The following is a 13,359-nucleotide window of genomic DNA, read 5'->3' on the forward strand; positions in this document are numbered from 1 at the left end:
GGAAGCAGTATGAAGAGGACAAGCAATAGAAATAAGTGCAGAGAACAGGAAGTATGTCAGTTGTGCTTCCTGTCCCTTCCCGCCTGCCCATCTGCATTCCATAACTGAAGCTCCTTTGAGAAATGGCCAATAGTCCAGCATCCTGTTCGTACGGTGGCCAACCAGGGGCTCCAATGAGAAGCTGATAAGCAGGACCTGAGTGCAATAATGCACTTTCCCCCTTACAGTTCCCAGCAACTGGTATTCAAAGACATTGTGTCTCCAACTATACTCTCCTCCTTAGTAGTTTGTGGGCCACCTCAGTACACGGACCTGAGCTGCGATAGGACTCTGCTCCTTGCCATAGATCTTCCACTTCTTTCCCTTTCCTCCGCTGGTGCCAATGTATTATCTCATCTGCCAGAACTCCAGAATCCCAGCAGGGCCCAATACACATCCATACAGCCACTCGCATGAATAACAGATGAGTTTCCCCCTTCCTGCTTTCCAGGAATTAAGAAGTCTGTTTTGAAAGAGAGTCTCAAAGACAGAGTGATGGCCAAAGGCCAAAACAAAGTCAATTCCTGGCAAACAAAAGACAATACAGCTAAGGTAAATGTATAGAGGGCTTTCCTAGCTCCACAAAAACACAACTGATAACTAAGTTTGTGGCTGTTTGCAGCCACTTTCCCCAAAGTCCATGGCCATCCCACTCCCCTCCTTCATTCATCCCTGTGTTGTTCTTACCAATCAGAAATCTCATACTGGGCATGATGGCATTACAGTAGCAATTGACATCACTAAGGTGACATCATTAGACAAAAACGAAACCCACTAGAGGGAGGGCAATGTAGTCTAGACTGGCCATATAGGTCAGAGGTGGATTTAGGGGAGCACACAGGTGTGGTTCTAGTAAACAGCAAAAATACGTAACACTGTGGTTTTCATCTTTTAGTGGGATGGGGTAAGATTTCTCCTTGTTCTAATATTGTAGAATGAGCACTTTTAGTTTAATAGTTTTGCATTTCTATGGTTTTTGCTGTTGTAAGTTGTTTTGATACATAGGTAGTAAGCAACATGTAAATGGAGAGAATGATTATGATGATAGCAAATGCCAGAAATGTGTTATTTGTTATTATAAGTTGTATGAATAATTATTAGTCTTGTCTGAAGGAACACTTCCCTCCACAGGTACCTACCTGGATCCGATGATCATCTTCAGAGACCACACGCACACACGCACACACACACTCTTCAAAGCCGTATTGACAAAAAGAAGAGAGGCTCATTATACAAACAATATCCAGCTGCCATCATCAATAACTAGCACTCAGATATACTTTGGGTAGCTTACAATAATCCACAAATTGGTTCCTTCTTCACATAAAAAAATATTTTGCCTATAATTGTAATCCTTGAATTTTACATAATACATTCATTCTGCCATTATTTACTGTCCCATATTTTATCATGCCATTCTTTGACATTCCCCAGTGTCTAAGATTCTGGAAGCTGTTGATAAATAATAACTCATTTCTTTATGTCCTTCCTTTGTCAATCTTTCCAAATAATTCGACAGAAATGTTACTGGATTCAGTGGAACCTCATAACCCTAAATTCTTCCTAACTCAGCTTTTATCCGTTCTTTTTCTTTTTTCTTTTTGCTAGCTCGCATTTCCACCACATGTGTGTGTGTGTGGGGGGGAACATATTTTCAACATGTGAGGGAATTTTTTAAATTTATTTAGATAAATAATAGACCACTTGCACATTATTTTATAACAATTTTCCCCTCATCCCTGAATGTAGGGAGAACTGTGCAACTATCTGCAACTTCTCCCAAACCTCCATTGGTATATTTTCCCCAACTTTTTATATATATATATATATATATATATATATATATATATATATATATATGCAATTTCAACCTAACAACTTATCAAAACATATCATATTAATTATTTTTCCCCATTTCCCCCCTCAAATCTTCCCTCCCCCAGAGACTTCCCTCAGCTCCTCTCTCTTGATTTCTCAACACGTATTATTCTCTGCATCTTATAAAATTATGCAGATCCTTACATTATCTATCTACCATATTATCAATCAATAAATTTGTGTATGTTTATTCAAAACCTGCCAAGGAGTCCAATTCATTTTGTTGTCTTTTAAAGTAATTTGTGAAAAGTTCCCATTCTTCGTTGAAGTCACAGTTGTCCTTATCTCGCAATTTATATGTCAATTTAGCCAGTTCTGCATAATTCATCAGTTTCTCTTGCAACTGTTCTTTTGTGGGGATTTCCTCATTCTTCCAACTTTCTGAGCCCATTAAACCATATATACAGTAATCTTTAACCTGATCTGCTCTGTGTCATACTTCAGCAGCAAGTTGTATATTTTCACTGATCAATGTTTATCTGAGACCATTATCTTTTGTGCCCCTGCCAGTTCAGTGGGTGGCTATCTGAGAGGACGACTTTTTCCAGAATGGCACGGAATGCCCTCCCCAGAGGTTCACCTGGCACATAAGCTGCAGTCTTCTCTATGCCAGGGGGAAATGTTTTTCATTTTCCTGGGCTTTCAGATCTGGAAAACTCTTGATGCTTTCTGTATCTCTTGGGTATTTGGGGAGTTTAAAGAGCAGTTGAAACTTTGAGGCAGGGGGTGGGGGCTGTTGGGAGTTTTGTTATATTGGTATTATCCTCTGTTGCTGCTTAGATGCTGTAATGTGCTACGTTAGACTTTTATGGTTTGGGCAACTTGTCGTTTCCTTGAATTTTCATAGCCCATAATGCATAAAACATGAAACAATGATCCCCCTTACTTCCCTGAAAATAACAAAAATAATTATAATTACCCTCCCCAGTTGCAAACTTTTATTCGGGTTCACTTAGCGTAAAACAAACAGAAAGCAATTTCTTCAAAGGCAATTAGTACAAATATATCATTCGCTCCTTGTTTCCACATCCCAGTTCATAGGCTCTGTTTCCAAATATGTGATTGCTCACCAACTTTCTTCCATAAAACGATCCCTTTTGGAGTCCTAATTTGCCGTGCTAATTTATCCATCATGAATAAACCCCAGATTTTTTTTTAAAAAACCCCAATCTAATTCTGTAGGTGTTTTGATAGATTTCAATTTGCCGTGCTATCTGCACTGATCAGGCAGCTGCTAGCAAAGTATCAATTACGCTTTTATGGTTTGGGTATCTGGCAGTTCTTACTTCTGTTGTAAGCTGTCCAAAGAACTGCCTTTATTGGAAAGCACATACAAGCATAAATAGAACCCATAAATTTGTGTGTGTGTTGTATTATTTATTTAGCAGACTTCTATCCCATCTTTCTTCCATTGTGGAACTCAAGGTGAGATACTAGATGTTATAGTTACTCTGTGTTTATCCATCACTTCTTTCCCTCCATAGGGTCCTTGGAGAGCTAATATAATCCTACTGGATGGGACCTTTTTCTACAAGAGCTCGCACACCCCCTTTCATCCCTGGACTCCCCCTCTGGGCTTGTCCTTTTCCCATTTTCCTTCCCCTACTTCCATGCCCCACAGTTCCCTCAGATAATAAACACATGGACACAAATATTTTAGGTTAATGGGATATATTAGGCCCCAACTTTATTGGTTACAGATGTGAGCAGTTTGGCTTAGGCATTGGGTGAAGCCTGGCTATACCCCGAATCCTGCCAGTCTTCAGGGAGTCCCACTAAGGGTAAACCACCAGTAGGGGGAGCCTTGCCACAGTATCACATTCCTCCAGTGCTTTACCAACTGCACTGACTCCTGGTGGAGTATAGGGTCAGGTTTAAGGTGCTGGTTTTGACCTTTAAAGCTCTATGTACGTACAGGACCGCCTCTCCTGGTATGCCCCACAAAGGACCTTAAGGTCCAAAATTGACAACATTTTGGAGGTCCCAAGTCACAAGGTGGTTAGGTTGGTCTCAACCAGGGTCAGGGCCTTTTCAGTACTGGCCCTGACTTGGTGGAATGCTCTGTCACAAGAGACAAGGGCCCTGCGAGACTTGACATCTTTCCGCAGAGCCTGCAAGACAGAGCTGTTCACCTGGCCTTTGGTTTGGACTCAGCCTGACCCTTATGTTTCCCTCCCCTTATGGTTTTGACTTTTAAAATGACGCTGCATTTTAAATTGCATTTTAACCTGTATTTTAATTTATTTTTTCTTATTATGTTTTTACTGACATTTTATTGGTGTTAGCCGCCCTGAGCCCGGCTCTGGCTGGGGAGGGCAGGGTATAAATAAATTATTATTATTATTATTATTATTATTATTATTATTATTATTATTATTACATATGTAAAATTGGGGTACCTCATGGGGTCCCCAATGGGTTCATGGCATGGCCCTAGCCCATGCCCAGGCTTTGGACGGGATCCACACCCCCTGATCCCTTTAACAGGATACCCTTATTGCGGAGGGGCAGGCAGAGGCTACACCCTCCTCTCCCTTAAACAAAGGCTAACCCAATGTCTGACCTTACAAAGTTGTGACAATTGCTACAAGGGTGTGATGTGGCTGGGAGTCAGTATGACATGGGCGGCATCCCTCCACCCCACAGCCGGGTCACTGAAAGTCCTGGATGCCCGGCCACAACACCGCCCACTGTGGAAAGTGGACGGAGTTTCCTTATGTTCCATCTCCTGTTATAGGCTCACCACTGGGACTTTGTGTCCCAGACCCTGACTCCAATGACACTATTTCTTGTTCCCTAATTATTTGCTCTAAAGTGTGAGGGCTCTCCCCTCAAAATATATTTTCTCCTTTCTATCTTGGCCGGCACAAGCAGAGTGGTGTGTGTGTTTGTGTGGATTTGGTGACTCTTTCCCCACAGATTTTCCCTCTCCCCCACACTAATAGGATTACTCTGCCCAACACCTCTTTCAAAAAGCTGCCCAACTTTGAGAAACCTCTGATGTTGAGAGGTTTATAAAGAAGCATAGCTGAATCCCCCAATGCAAGGAAGGAATAAATATATATATATAAATTAAAGGAGTAAGATGAATGTCAAGGCATATCACAATAAAAAAATATTTTATTTTTTTTGAACAGCATTAAGTAAGGAACCCAGAGAATCGGTAAAACCATTCAGCTGTGAATAGGACAGTCAGAGAAATATAATGGACTTAATCTGGCTTTTATAAAACTGCCACTGACTTTGCTGATTAATAAGAATTATTTAAAAATCAACAGAATGGGCTATTTATAGTGGGAATTATGCCTGAGACAGTGAAAGAGACGTTCAGCTTATTTATTTATCAAAGGCTCACAATAGCAGGCTTTGAGGGCTAGGGAAAAAAAGATTTTAAGTGCCTCTTAGCTTTCTGGAGAATTGTTAACACTGATTATATGGAGAGTCTAGAGAGAGCTCTCTTCGCAGTTTAGCACGGAACCTGTCAAAAGGCCTTGCCTTGGATGTGACCCATTGATCTGGCATCTGCCAGCCTCTGGTTTTTAAAAATAAAATAAGTACTGGCCTTCTGGTGAGTTGAGGGGATGGATCTGAGTTAGGGAAGAACTTGAAAAGTCAGGGGTTTGGGCTCTGAAGAATCAGAAGTCAGGGCTGGATGCAACTGATCAACAACTGATTATGACGGTAGTCCTTTTGTGGGCTTGGCAAGCTCTTATTTGACCAAGAACTGCAAGGCAGGAGGGGTGTAAATGTTATTCCTTGTTTGGTCCTCAGCTTTGGGTCTGCTTTGCTTCCTGACTCCAGCTGCATGGAAGACGGGCAAACTAATATCAGTGTAAGGTAAAGGTAAAGGTACCCCTGACCATTAGGTCTAGTTGTGGCCGACTCTGGGGTTGTGGCGTTCATCTCGCTTTATTGGCTGAGGGAGCCGGCGTACAGCTTCCGGGTCATGTGGCCAGCATGACTAAGCCACTTCTGGCGAACCAGAGCAGCGCACGGAAACGCCGTTTACCTTCCCGCCAGAGCGGTACCTATTTATCTACTTGCACTTTGACGTGCTTTCGAACTGCTAGGTTGGCAGGAGCAGGGACCAAGCAACGGGAGCTCACCCCGTCGCGGGGATTTGAACCGCCAACCTTCTGATGGGCAAGTCCTAGGCTCTGTGGTTTAACCCACAGTGCCACCTGTTTCCCTAATGTACTTGAAGCAGTGTACTTGAAGCAAAGATAAGTGGCGGAAGCCGCTTGGGCACCTGGGGCGGCACGCCCGGGGGGGGGGTGAGAGTCACCCATAGGGGCTGGGTGAGCTGTCCATAGGCAGGGTACACTGTGGGGCCTCTGGAGTCTGCCTGCCTCCTCCCACTCAGCTGCCCTACAGCTGGTGGGGGGGGAGGCAGCAGGTGGACCATTTGGGCAACCAGGAGAGACGTGTGGCTCAGGTGCTCTGCAGACTCCGTGGTGAATGCCGCCTGGCATTTTGTCACCCCCACCCCCCAGTGGTGACACCCGGGGCAGCCTGCAGCCACTGCACCCCCCTTCCCCCGCACCTGGCAAAGATCACCAGTCTCAAAACAACGATTCTTCAACATCAACTTCGTTGGACTGGCCATGTTGTTCGGGTGCCTGATTATCGTCTTCCAAAGCAACTACTCTATTCCCAAATTAAGAATGGAAAGCGAAATACTGGTGGACAACAAAAGAAGTTTAAAGACGCTTTCAAGCCAGTCTCTAAATGGGTCCAAACTTCAATTTCTAAAATTCCTGGTAGAGGACAAGGATCTAGAGATCACGCTAAGGGTGGCCAAATTCTGTGCGACTGCCATAAAACCTAGGGAACAAGCTGTACTACCAAAATGATTAACGTTTTAAATGACAATTTTAGGTTATATTTTAGTGATCAAGATTTAATGTATATTTTTAACTGCCGCTATATCTGAATTGTCTCTGTTATACCCAATTGCAATTCAATGTATTCCTGTTGTGTTTTATGATTTTCCCAATATTTTAAGTGAGCCAGAACTGGTCTGTGACAGTAATAATAAAATTCAAAACACTCTCAAGCCAAATCTTTAAAAAAGGCAGTATAAACACTGATAACTGGGAAATACTGGCTTGCAAGCGCTCCAATTGGAGAATAGTCTCTACCAAAGGCTTTATAGACTTTGAAGAAGCATGAAATCAAGACAAAAGGGAGAGATGAGCTAAGAGGAAGACACGTTTGGCAAACCCTCACCGTGATCAACTCCTGCCCAGAAACCTATGTCCCCACTGTGGAAGGATGTGTGGATCCAGAACTGGCCTCCACAGTCACTTATGGACACACCGTTAAGAACGTGTTCATGGAAGACAATCTTACTTGGCTACAAGTGATACCAAATAAGAAGAAGATGCAACTCCCAGTTTGTCCCCCACAGCTTGTTTCTTGCCTTCTTGCTTTTTGTCCCAAGCCTCACTCCCTTTTAAGGAGGCTGCAGACAGTTCACACAGTGGCTTGCTAAACCACTGAGAGAAGCACTTCCCTCCTCCATTAAACCTCACTAGGTAAAGGTAAAGGGACCCCTGACCATTAGGTCCAGTCGTGACCGACTCTGGGGTTGCGGTGCTCATCTCGTTTTATTGGCCGAGGGAACCGGCGTACAGCTTCTGGGTCATGTGGCCAGCATGACTAAGCTGCTTCTGGCGAACCAGAGCAGTGCACGGAAACGCCGTTTACCTTCCTGCCAGAGCGGTACCTATTTATCTACTTGCACTTTGACATGCTTTCGAACTGCTAGGTTGGCAGGAGCAGGGACCGAGCAATGGGAGCTCACGCTGTCACGGGGATTTGAACCGCCGACCTTCTGATTGGCAAGTCCTAGGCTCTGTGGTTTAACCCACAGCACCACCCTTGTCCCTTAAAACCTCACTATAGGCACATTAAACATCTCACCTGGCCCTGCCTGCCATTTCTCATGCTGCGGTTAGCATGGCTGCCAGAACATGACGACACCTTACATTTCCACATGTATTGGAAGATATTCTTAGAATATCATTGCTGCAATTGACATTGTAAATGATATTTGATTTTCCGATTTGATATTGGGACAGCAGGCATGCAATGCTCTTTAGCATTTAATCCAGACATGCAATGGCAGCAGCCTGGCAGTATTTGACTTGATGGCATTGCAATGATCTTTAGCACTGGAGACAGTATTTCTTAGCTGATGTACAATGGATCTTAGTATCTGACAGCGTCTGAAGGTCGGTGTGCAATAGTGTTTAATATTCAAATGTTATTTGACAGCTCTGTGAAATATTTAATAACTGACAGTGTTGGACAGCTTATGGAGGTTTCATATTTGATGTCTGCCAAAACACAAAGCCATAAAGCCAAAACCACTCTGGGAAAGGGTTAATGTCAGAGCATCTACTTTGCACATAGAAAGGCCCAGGATCAACCCCTGACATTTCTAGATACCGTATTTTTTGCTCTATAAGACTCACTTTTTCCCTCCTAAAAAGTAAGGGGAAATGTGTGTGCATCTTATGGAGCGATTGCAGGCTGCGCAGCTATCCCAGAAGCCAGAACAGCAAGAGGGATTTTACTTTCATTGCGCAGCGATCCCTCTTGCTGTTCTGGCTTCTGAGATTCAGAATATTTTTTTTCCTTGTTTTCCTCCTCCAAAAACTAGGTGCGTCTTGTGGTCTGGTGCGTCTTATAGAGCGAAAAATACGGGTAGGTCTGGAAAAAGACTCAATTTTTTGAGACCTTGCAAAACCACTGCATGTCAGGGTAGACAATACTGAGTTAGGAAAATGGTTTTGACGTGGAATATGGGCCGAGACATCTTTTTTTTATTGTGTGTTCATGATTATTTGTGTTCATGATGGTATTGGGGCACTTATACACAACCCCACTTTGCACACTGTTTTGTCTGCAAATGTTTTGGGGCACACATACCACTTTTCTTTCATTCAGTGCATATCTCACAGCTGCCTGCTGAAATTCTGTAGAATTGTTTGCACTGCAAAACTTTCCATCGCAGAACAACTAACAAAGCCTCAGTGGCATGTTGCCGACATTTCACATTTGAAGTGTAAATTCAGATTTTGAATCTGAAGCGGCACATCCGAAACTCAAACAGCGACACCAGAACATTTTCCGAATTTGAAAGAACTGCGAATCCTAACTTTCGCTTTACTGTGTGCTGGGTATGTGGTAGAAAATATTTCAACCTCTATAATAATAATAAAAATAATTTATTATTTATACCCCGCCCATCTGGCTGAGTTTCCCCAGCCACTCTGGGCGGCTCCCAATCAAGTGTTAAAAACAGTACAGCATTGAATATTAAAAACTTCCCTAAACAGGGCTGCCTTCAGATGTCTTTTAAAGATAGGATAGCTGCTCATTTCCTTCACATCTGAAGGGAGGGTGTTCCACAGGGCGGGCGCCACTACTGTAACCTCACTTCTCGCAATGAGGGAACCGCCAGAAAGCCCTCGGCGCTGGATCTCAGTGTCTGGGCAGAATGATGGGAGTGGAGACGCTCCTTCAGGTATACTGGACCGAGGCCATTTAGGGCTTTAAAGGTTAGCACCAACACTTTGAATTGTGCCCGGAAACGTACTGGGAGCCAATGCAGATCTCTCAGGACCGGTGTTATGTGGTTCTTGATCTGAACAACTAACAAGCAACTGAACTCCGTTTTGTGATAGCACACCTTATTGAGAACCAGTGTGGTGTAGTGGTTGGAGTAGGACCTGGGTTCGAATCTTCCCACTCGGTCATGAAGCTCTCTGGGTGACCTTGCAACAGTCACAGTCTCTCAGCATTAACCTACCTCACAGGGTTTTTGTGAGGATAAAACAGAGAGGGGATGCATGCCCCCTGGAGCAAAGGTGGGGTGTAATTAGAAATAACCAGTTCTATTTTTCTAGAAAAATAGCTGCCAGAATTCACCATGAATGCCTTCCTTGTTCTCTTAGAATGGCAATGGCACCCACCTGAAAGTTCCAGTCAGTTCTGGCTGGAAACAATAACCATTGAAGCCCTGCAACTTTTCTTATTCCTATGGAAATTTCCTCCCCCTGATTTAAGGTGCACTCAAGCAACCACCCCCCTCCTTTGGAAGGATGTGTGCTGAGCTTCCAAGAGGACATTGCGCTTCGTCATGTTAATTCCCCTGAGCTCTCGGATTCCTGATCTAATAAACAGTGACACCCTTTCAGAGCCGCTGAATCTTCTTCTGCTAATCTGGCTGTCACACAAGCAGAAAAAGGTGTTTCGACCTCCCAGCCATGCACGCATGCATGCAACGCCCTCAGCATGAAGTGCCGCTGCCAGAGAACACTTAAGGTGAAATTCAACCCTGAATGCAGTCCCGGGACTTTGCACCTGTGACTGAGGGCTCCGTTTGCACCCAAGCTGTCAGGGCTGAGCTGTAGGTAGCTGTCGGAGGAGAGACGATAAGTAGGAACCCAGAGAGGAGCCAAGAAGTCGCAGCCAAGAGAGGCAGAGAATGCAGCAGAGCCAAGAAGAGAATCTCATTGCTGGGACAAGTTCCCAGTCCAACAGGAAGCCCTTCCTGTCCAATGGGGACACTGGCTGGGCAGGGCCAGCTCAGAGCCTGTTTCCATAGGGATATCTCTCTGATTATACAGCAGGGTGGAGACCCTGGAGCTCTCCAGATGTTGTTGGCTGGGGTGATGGGAGCTGTGGTCTAGCCACATCTGGAGGGGGGAAGCCCTACTACACAGTGAGTTCGTTCTCCCGAGTTTTCGTTCTCCCTTATTTCGTTCTGCTGAAATGGACAAAATAAGCATCGCATAGACTTTCTGGCTACACATTTGCCATATCTTTATTGCACTGGGACCACATTGCAAACAAATCCACCAAAAAAAAAAAAAAATTGCTGCAAAAGTAAGTCTATCACTGCCAAAAGCAGCCTCTTTTTTTTTGTCTGTTTTTTTAATCTTCAGGTTGTTTTTTTTAAACTCGTATATGTATATATTTACACAAAAACTATCAAAAGCAAAGTCTGGAAAGCAGCTGCTCTGCTATGACAGTCTAGAAAGATAAGAGCCGCTACTTTTCCTTATGGATAAATAGTACAATTTGTCATATATCTTTTTTTACATCACTTTGTAAAACCACATTCAAGTATTCCTGTCAATGCACAAATTATCAAAATCCACTTCTTGACTATGTTGCTGTAGCTTTGACTATGTCTAGGCGGGTTGCCGTTTATCGAGTGGGGCTTTTGCCTTAGAAAACAGTTTCTGAGATGTCTCCATCCTTGAAGCGCTGAGCAGACATGGGTGGGGTTGGGGCGGAAGCAATTTAAATAAAGTAAAGGAAACAACCCGAACACAAGAATCTTAATGGCACATTGAGAAATAAACGCAGAAGGCATAGCTAGGGATGGGCAGATCTCTCAATTTCGGTTTCTCCTCATTTCTCATTTCTGCCAGTGCTGAGTTCATTTCTTCACATTTCCACACCAGCTTGCAATTTTTTAAAAAATAAGTCCTCATGAAAATCCACCGGCATCTTAGTGCAAAATTCTTCCTAGTAGACACATTCTGGTTTGCAATTTTACTTAATGCACATGTTTTCCCAAGCTATTTGGACCAATAAAATGCTAGACTAATATGTTCATTCTGACCCAAGCTTTATGGGAGCATACATATGTTTGTTTGCACATTTTGCACTTGCTTAGAGAACTGCCCTGCAAAATGCAGAATTTCAAAAGATGGCTGCATTTTGGTTCATGTAGCATTGCGGTAAGTAGGTTCACCTTCAAATATCAGCTGAACCAAATTTCTTCCCCATCAAGAGAAGTAAGTAATAGTACCATTCTAAACAAAAAATACCTTCCAGTAGCACCTTAAAGACCAACTAAGTTGGTTCTAGGTATGAGCTTTCGTGTGCATGCACACTTCTTCAGATACTTCTTCAGATGGTATCTGAAGAAGTGTGCATGCACACGAAAGCTCATACCTAGAACTAACTTAGTTGGTCTTTAAGGTGCTACTGGAAGGAATTTTTTGTTTTGACTATGGCAGACCAACACGGCTACCTATCTGTAACTAGTACCATTCTAGTCTGCCTTGGTCAGACCACACGCAGAGTACTGTGTGCAGTTCTGGTGCCACAATTTAAAAAGCTGGAACATGTGCAAAGGGGGATGGCCAAGATGAACAAGGGTCTGGAAACCAAGAGGAATGGTTGAGGCAACTGGGTATGTTTAGCCTGGTCAAGAGCAGACTGAGAGGAGATGTTATAGCCATCTTCATATGGAAGATGGAGCAAGCTCCGGACGGTAGGACCCAAACTAACGGATTCAAGTCACAAGGAGATTCCGATGAAACATCAGGAATAGCTATCTGACAGTAAGAGCTGTTTGACAATGGAACGTACTGCTTCAGAAAGTGGTGGACTCTGCTTCAATGGAGGTTTTTAAGCAGAGGTTGGATGGCCACATGTCATGGATGGTTTTAGTTGAGATTCCTGCATTGCAGGGGGTTGGACTAGATGATCCATGGGGTCCCTTCCAACTGCAATTCTCTGATTCTTTGATTCCTAAGCATGTTCTTCTATAAGACTGTATGTGTCTGTGGGTGTGGAGGGGGAGGAGAAAGCTTTTTCCACGTCACCAGTTCTTTTGCACTTTGAAAGCTAGCATGCCAGGAACAATATTTATAGGCCGAACCTTCCCCTTGACATGTTACATTTCCTATGCGCATGCAGTTTTGAACTTGGGGAGCACATAATGGTTCGATTCTCTCCCTGCTTGGGATTTCTAAGTGGAAAAGAGTCCCAGGATAGTTGCAAACAGTGTTGAATTATTTCTGTATGGCCCTTCTTCGACAGTAAATCGTGAGCTGTGAACATGAGGCGGTTGCTTTCTCCTTCCCTCCCTCAGGCTTGCATTTTTTTAAAAAAACCAAACAAAAAGGACAACTCTTTCCATATATAAATACAAAATATTAAATAAAGATCTGCTTTCTGTACAAACAAAATAAGCTCAAAAGGAAAGGAAAGAAGTGCATTTTGCCACCAGGCAATTCATGTTCTCAAAATATTTTTCCAAATCACGTTTTGGGGATCGGCTCTTTTTAAAAGTGTGGCAATGAGTGCATTTCTTTTTCTAATCACTTAATCCGGAGATAGACAACTATTCCTTTACCCACCTCAAAATTTCCTGCAAGCCCTTCCCCACATTGCTGGTATGCTTCGCCCATGTGCCCCGCATGCCTGTATGTCTTGTGTCTGCGCATAGGTTGGAGAGGGCTTGGCCACAACCACATCCCAGGATCTACAGCAACACCACACAAGGCAGGGCTTGCCAGAAGCTCCGCCCACAAGGTTGTAACCCTTGCGCCGCCACGGGCAACGGGAAGAAATAATTTAGGGCTGAAGGGAAGCAGGACTGCATGGAGGCCGTGGCAACTGGGAGGCCGC

Source organism: Podarcis erhardii, assembly GCF_964252035.2.
Source record: "Podarcis erhardii genome assembly, chromosome: 14".
Lineage (NCBI taxonomy): Eukaryota > Metazoa > Chordata > Lepidosauria > Squamata > Lacertidae > Podarcis > Podarcis erhardii.